The sequence below is a fragment of the Hibiscus syriacus genome, unplaced genomic scaffold, assembly GCF_006381635.1.
Source record: "Hibiscus syriacus cultivar Baekdansim isolate YM2019G1 unplaced genomic scaffold, ASM638163v2 tig00116975_pilon, whole genome shotgun sequence".
Classification (NCBI taxonomy): domain Eukaryota; kingdom Viridiplantae; phylum Streptophyta; class Magnoliopsida; order Malvales; family Malvaceae; genus Hibiscus; species Hibiscus syriacus.
In genome coordinates, this window is record NW_024063499.1 from 525,154 (window position 1) to 533,693 (window position 8,540).

The window sequence follows — 8,540 nt, forward strand, 5'->3', positions numbered from 1 at the left end:
AATTATTATTATAGCCATTTTTCATTTATTCTTAAAAGTGCTAAAAATATTTTAAACACTAAGTGAAGATAGGTCAGTTAAACCTAATTCTCTCCTAAGTGTCCAAATTTTTCTTTGTCTAAAGGTTTTGTAAAGATATCCCCTAATTGATGCAAAGTATCAACAAATTCTAGAACTACATCTTCCTTAGCGACATGGTCTCTAATGAAGTGATGTCTAATTTCAATATGCTTAGTTCTAGAATGTTGGATGAGATTTTTAGTGAGACAAATAGAACTAGTATTGTCACACTTGATAGAAATGACACCTACTTCAATTCCATAATCAAAAAGTTGTTGTTTCATCCATAAAACTTGTGCACAACAACTACCGGCTGTAATGTATTCCGCTTCAGTGGTAGATAATGCTACACATTTTGTTTCTTTGAAAACCAAGAAATCAACATATTTGGGATCGAGTCCCATGGTGGGTAATTCATAATTCTAACTACCAGAGGTTTCCCACGGAAGTTGCTCTTAACCTGGCATTGGGGGCAACCTATTATCCTACCTCCCCCTTACCCCATTATATATGGGATTAGGGTCAGCTAATTTTTATTATAATTTCAGTATTTTACTGTTTATTTAATTTTGGTATCGATATCAGATTTTGAGATGCATAAAATATCATATATGTTCTCGTTATAATCTATATAATATAGTAAAATTATTATTTCTCATTTGTGAAGATAAACAAAATTTATGTTACGGAAGACGCAATCGATAGAGCAAAATCGCAACTGATAATTTGAGAAAATAAAAATGAAGATATATATGACACAAAATTTACGTGGAAAACCCTAAATAATATAGGGTAAAATCAACGGGTAACGGTAGAAGAATTTCACTATGAGAAAATATGAATTATAACTTCTCTCGGTCTAACAAGGAGAAAACAATGATAATTCTCTCTTGATAAAAAGGAGAAAACTACTCTCAAGAAACTCTCTAAATTCTCTAGTGTTGGGAGAAAGCTAGAATGATTTGGGATAATTTTGAAGCTAAATGAGCTAGGGTATTTATAGTTGAAGCTTAAGGACTAATTTGTAAATATATTAAATTACAATGACTAAAATTGAGATTTTACAATTGCACATTTTCAACACAAAAATCGGTGCATTAATTAGACGCTTTCGGTGCCTACATTTCCAGCCACTTTCGGTGCATTTATGCACCACCTAGCTTGACTTTTCAACAATCTCCCACTTGAATATTTGATTGGAACAATCATATCTTCACACCATTCTTTATACTTGTACCTTCATGTTGCTTACGTCTCTGATTGGCCACAAGAGGATCGACACCAAGTAAATTTATCAGCATTGATCGCCTTCGTCATGAAATCTGTTATGTTATCTTTGGTATGGATATTCTGCATATCTACCGTCCCTTCTTCCACCTTTTCACGAATGAAGTGGTACTGAACACGTATGTGTTTTGTTCTTGAATGAAATGTTAGATTTCTTGCTAGATGCAAGGCGCTTTGACTCTCACAAAACAGAAAGATATACTCTTGATTGTGCCCAAGCTCCTCCAATAGCATCTTCAACCAAATTGCTTCTTTACTAGCTTGTGTAAGTGCTACATATTCTGCTTCTGTTGTGGATGTAGCCACAACTGACTGTAATTTTGAAACCCAGCTTACAGCTCCACCAGCAATTTTGAATACATATCCTGTAGTAGATTTGCTTTTATCCAAATCACCTGCATAGTCAGAATCAACATACCCATTGATAAGTAAATTTGATCCTCCGTAACATAATGTAACATTTGAGGTCCCTTTGATGTATCTTAAAACCCTCTTTATTGTATTCCAATACTCTTTGTCTGGATTCACTATGTACCGACTAACCACTCCCACTGCTTGTGCAATGTCTGGTCTTGTGCATATCATAGCGAACATTAAACTTCCCACTGTCGATGCATACGACACTAGAGACATCTTCATCATCTCTTCTTCACTGCTAGGACTCATACTGGAGGATAATTTGAAGTTAATAGGAAGAGGGGTAGAAATTGGCTTACAATCTTGCATGTTGAATCGTGACAAGATTTTCCTCAAGTAATTATTTTGAGAAAGCCAAATCTTCCTATTACTTCTGTCTTGGTGAATTTGTATCCCTAGAATCTTGTTTGCTGATCTCAAGTCCTTCATTTCAAATTCCCTAGCCAGTTGTGCCTTCAATTCTTTAATATGATCTTTGTTAGGTCCTGCAACCAACATGTCATCCACATACAACAACAATATAACAAAATCGTTATCATTATACCTCTTGAAATAAGCACAAGGGTATGCATTAAGTCTGTTGTATCTAAGGCACATAATGATGGAATTAAATCTCTTATACCAACACCTCGGCACCTGCTTTAGACCGTACAGAGATTTGTTCAACCTGCAAACCAAGTTCTTCTTTTCGTATTCTTCAAAACTTTCAGGCTGGAGTATTTAAATCTCTTCTTCAAGATTTCTATGAAGAAAAGTTGTTTTAACATCTAGCTGCTCTAAATGTAAGTTCAATATAGCACACATTGCCAAGACTAATCAAACTGTTGTTAGTCGAACCACATGAGAAAAGATTTCATTTAAATCAATACCTTCTTTTTGAACATATCCTTTGACCACCAGTCTTGCACGATACCTCTCTAATTGATCGTCACCATTTCTCTTGATTTTGAAAACTTATTGTTACAATTGGCTTCCTTCCTTGTGGTAGTGGCACAAGGTCTCATGTATTATTTTTATGAAGGGCTTCAATTTCTTCTTGCATCGCCATCATCCACAGTGAAGCATCTGAGTTGTTTATTATCTTCTCGTATGTTGATGGCTCACCGTCCTCTGTTAAAAGGCAGTATGCAACATTTCTTTCTATAACATAATCTGAGTGCCAATTGGGACGTCTTCTCACACGATCTGGTTGACGAGTTGTTAGAGCTTCAGAACTCTCTGGTTCTTGTTCATCATGTGTTGGTTCCGATATTCTTGTTCAACCTCCTTGTCCACATGTATTTATGTAGTCTCTGACTTTTCAGTGCTATCATTGTCTTCTTTTCTTTGTAGTTTATCTTCTACAAAGATAACATCTCTGCTAATGATCACTTTGCGGGCAGTGGGATCCCACACACGATACCCATTTACTCCATCAGCATACCCCAAGAATTTGCATTTCCTGGATTTTGGATTCATCTTTGAGATTTCTTTGGAGTTGTACATCACGTACACAATACTTACAAATACATGGAGGTTTGAATAATTAGTTGGTTTACCAGTCCACATCTCCACTGGTGTCTTCAGGTCTATTGCAGTTAATGGAGCTCGATTCACCAAATAACATGCGGTATTGACTGCTTCTGCCCATAATGATTTTTCTAGGCATACATTCCTCAACATTGCTCTTGTTTTTTCTAATAATGTTCTGTTCATCCGCTCTACCACTCCATTTTGTTGAGGAGTGTTCGCCACTGTGAACTGCCTTTTGATGCCTTCTTTCCTGCAAAAGTCATCAAATTCTTCACTTGTGTATTCTCCTCCATTATCTGTTCTGAAACACTTGATCTTATTTTCATAATCAAGTTCCACCCGCGCTTTGAAGTTTTTTTAAAGTGGAAAACACATCTGACTTCTTCTTAATAGGGTACACCCAACATCTCCTGGAGTAGTCATCAATAAATGAGACAATGTACTTTGCTCCGCCTAGGGATGTAACTGGTGCTTGTCATACATCAGAGTGAACCAATTCTAGAACACTTTTGCCTCTATAATTTAATATGTTGAATTTCAACCGGTGCTGCTTACTTGTTATGCAATGCTCACACAAAGTAAGTGATACCTTTGTTAAACCTAAAAGTAGCTTTTGTTCCATAAGGACTTTCATTCCTTGTTCTGATATATGTCCAAATTTCTTATGCCATAGCATTGCAGAATCTGAACTACATGAGGCAACATAGGCTTCTGCTTCTAATAAAGTCTCTCCTTTCAGCATGTACAAGTTTGCAGCTATCTTTTCGTCTTTCATCACCACAAGCGCTCCACGGAACACCTTCATGATTCATTTCTGTGTTTCAATCTTGCTTGCATTATTATCCAACAATCCGTAAGATAATAAATTTTTCTTCAGGCCTTTCACGTGCCGCACATCTCGAACTACTTTAATTGTTCCATCGTACTATTCATTTGATGGCTCCAATGCAATTGATCTCTAAGGCATGATCATTGCAACTATACACAGATCTTCCTGAGACAGGTTCATAATGATGAAACCATTCTCTTCTTGAGGTCATGTGATATGTTGCTCTCGAATCAATGAGTCATATATCTGCAAATCTTTTTCTGCCTTCCACGGTGGTTGACGCTACACAACATAGAGCATCTCCATCATCTGAAGTGTTTGCGGTATTGCCTTATGGATTGAAGTTTTTATTTAGACTCCAACAATTATTCTTCAAGTGACCCTTCTTTCCACAGTTGTAGCACTTTAAATTATTTTTGCTTCTCGACTTCAATCTACCATGTTTGTGACTGCTGCTTTGGCCACGTTCTGTTGATCTCCCTCTCATCGTTGTCAACACTTCTGCTTGTTGCAGATTTACTTGTCTGTCTTCCTTGTTCTTACGTTGATTTTATTCTTGTAGAACAACAGCTGCAACGTCATCAAAGACTAGACTGGTGACATTACTGTTTTTCAAGTTGATGATGAGTTGATTATACGAATCAAGTAGACTTTGAAGTAGAAGTTCAACACGTTCTTGTTCTCCTATTGTATATCTTAAGGATGCAAGCTGAGAAAATAAAGTGTTCAGCGTGTTTAAGTGCTTTGTCACTGAAGTAGATTCTAGTATCCGGAGAGTGTACAATTTCTTCTTAAGAAAATTTTTATTATGCAACGATGTGGCATCGTACAATTTGGTGAGATGATCCCATATCTCCTTAGCTGTATTCTTCTCCTCGATGTTTGACAATGCTTCATCTGCTAATGCTAGATGAAAGTTTTTCATAGCATTCTCGTCCATTTCGATCCATTTATTATCATCTGTAAAATTTATCGGTCTTTCACTGATAGCTGCTAGACAACCGTTTTTCCTCAGGATTGTCTTCATCTTCAATTTCCACAATGAGAAATTTCTCCCATTGAATTTTTCGATATCAAATTTCGTTGTCATAGCTTCTATTACGGATAGCTCCCACTATTTCACTATCGTGAATAGTTCTCTGGAACCTTTAAAGAATGAGTAATAACTTCTTACTTTCTTATGTTGGATGATCCACCTTTTGGTGGCAACTACAAAGACAATAAGTAGATATTACACACTTTAATCTAGCTCGGATACCAATTGTTGCGGAAGACGGCTATCGGATAGAGTAAAATCGCAACTGATAATTTGAGAAAATTAAAATGAAGATATAAAAGACACAAAATTTACATGGAAAACCCCTAAATAATATAGGGTAAAAACGCATGCAACGGTAGAAGAATTCACTATGAGAAATAGAAATTATAACTTCTCTCGATCTAACAATGAGAAAAATGATTCTCTCTTGATAAAAGGAGAAAACAACTCTCAATAAACTCTCTAAATTCTCTAGTATTGAGAGAAAGCTAGAATGATTTGGGATGGTTTTGAAGCTAAATGAGCTAGGGTATTTATAGTTGAAGCTTAAGGACAAATTTATAAATACCCTAAATTACAATGACTAAAATTGAGATTTTACCATTGCACATTTTCAACACAAAAATCGATGCATTAATTAGACATTTTCAGTGCCTACATTTCCAACCACTTTCGGTGCATTTATACACCACCTAACTTGACTTTTCAACAATTTAATCACGCTAATTCTCGTCTATTTTGTATAATTTTTTATATTGATCTCTTTTTGTTATTTTTTTAATTCAAAAGTTTCTAACATTACGTGAAGAAAATGTTCAGGTTAAATGTACGAACAAGTAGTTTTAGGATAAATTATGTTATTAGTCCTTGTATAATATTAGATTTAGTTCATGTTCTATAATTTGATATTTTAGATCATTATATCTATTTGTTGTTTTTATAAATACATACACTGAACCTAAATTAATTTTTTTTTAAAACCTGAGAGGTTAAATCCTAATTTTTCAGAAATTTCCCTCTACTCTAGCCCCCGACCCCGTTACCGTCCGCCTAAACAATGTATATGATCACAACTTCGCAGGTCGGTAGCCATAGGCAATGAACAGTTCCTACAGGGCTACAAAGACCAGTTCGTGAGTACAATATTCCCAACCCTTCAAAACATTGAGCAGCTCTTATCAAAGCCGGCCTAGGCAAGCAAGTGAAGGTGACCATCCCGCTAAACGCCGACGTCTACCGGACCGACTCCGGCCTACCTTCCGGCGGATATTTCCGACCCGAACCCCAGATATAATGATGAACATCATCAAGTTCCTTCAGACAATGGTGGCTTCCTCACCATCAACATCTACCATTTTCTTAGTATGCAAGCAGACCCTAGTTTCCCCAAAGAATATGCTTTCTTCAACAACTGCTAAGCCTCTCGTCGATGGTTCCATCGTTTACACCAACGTGTACGATGCCAACTTCGATACCCTCATTTCGGCTCTAGAGAAAAATGACTTCGGACGTATGCCGGTCGTCATCGGTGAAGTTGGCTGGCCGACTGATGGAGACGCGAGTGCGAACATCGACAATGCCAAAAGGTTCAACCAAGCACTTTTTGACCGTATAGTCCAAGGCCAAGGAAGTCCACGGCGGCTTACACCGCCGGATGTTTATATCTTTTCGCTCATCGACGAAGACCATAAAAGCACATTGCCGGGGAATTTCGAGAGACATTGGGGTATCTTCAAATACGATGGAAGCATCAAGTATCCACTGGATATGGTGCGTGATGTCCCCTTCGGCCGGCGTCTCGGACCCAACGCATTGGCTCAGAGCATCACCTACGCTTGCGAGAACGGCGATTGCACCAGTCTCGGCTATGGTTCCTCGTGTGGCAACCTCGATGCTCAAAGCAACGCTTCTTATGCATTCAACATGTATTTTCAGACCATGAATCAAAGTAAAGGTGCATGTTCTTTTAACAACTTGGCTGTTATCACAATTCACAACCGTTGATCCGTCGAGGCCGCCATGTCGTTTCGAGATCATGATCGACACCCGAAAACAAAAGGCGTCTCCTTCTGTTTACAGATCTTCGGCAGCGAAAATAGAAGGCATGTTTGCAGCTTTGATTCAGGGGGTTGTGGGTTTAGTTATTTGCGGTGTTCATTGATTTTAATTCTTTCATTAGTCAATCGTCGTCACTTTCATTTTCCGAGGATTTTTAATATTTTTCTCGTACAAATCTATGTATTTCGAGTTACCAAATCGACACTCCCGTTGACTTGTGTAGTGGCCAAACTCATACCGGATTAATTTACTTAAACATCGGTACAACTGCAAAGTTTTGTAAGCACTCAAATATTTATACATGATTATTTATTCACGTTGATTATTGATAATGTATATATACTTGAGAATATATTCTAGATATAGGAATATAAGTTACTTGAGTAAGAATAAAATGAGGTTGACAATGAGTCCATTGTACTGTTAAACCATTTTTTAATTCAAATACTTTTTTTGAAATTTCTATCAATTTTAAAATTAAATAAACTAGAACATAATACCATAATTAAAAAAATATAATTAATTATTAATTAAATATTTTATTATTAATATTTTTTCTCTTAAATTTTATCTAAGTTTAACGTTAACATGCTGATTAAGATATGATGAAATTATATTTTAGTGATGTCTACTAATATTGTCATTGCTTTCAATCACTGGCTTGACGACATAACGTTTCAAGCACTAACTCAACTATATAATGTAAATGAAGAGTTGATACATAAAATACAAATCAAACGATTTTAGGAACATATTTTGGCATATCTTAATCAACATGTTAACTTCATTCTCAGACAACCGTTAACTTTTTAATGAAAAAAGATGAGTTTGGAATATATGAATAGTAATGTGACTATTTATAATTTATAATAGTTAAAGGACCTAACAAAACAGTATCATATAATTAATTGATTATTTGTATATTTTAATAATCGAAATACTCAACAAAACCAAATACAATAAATGTAATTCAATAATTTTTCGTATATTTTATCCTTATTATTATTATTTTGTTTCGATGGTTACAAAAGGGGGTGATTTTTGAAAATCACCCTGACAAGTAATAATTACTTATCATACACTATTTCTCTTAATTTTACCAATCTAGCACCCTTTCTGACATGGCACAGATCACCTTTCACGTTTTCACGGGGTTTTATCCGAGCTGGTGCCACGTAAGGGAAGGTGTGAATTGTCGTCTGCGCCTTAGATGAACCTCTGACATATTCTGACAAGGCACAGATCGTCATTCGCACCTTAGCTTAAAAATAAAATTATATGGACTAACATCACAATTTAATATATATGTTCCATGAGTTGAAGATCTTAATGGGATTA

General features: G+C 36.0%; 1 pseudogene; it reads left to right on the forward strand.

Moving 5' to 3' along the window:
• The first annotated feature begins 5,955 nt into the window (after positions 1-5,955).
• Positions 5,956-7,305, forward strand: LOC120192522 (annotated as a pseudogene).
• The last annotated feature ends 1,235 nt before the right edge of the window (positions 7,306-8,540 follow it).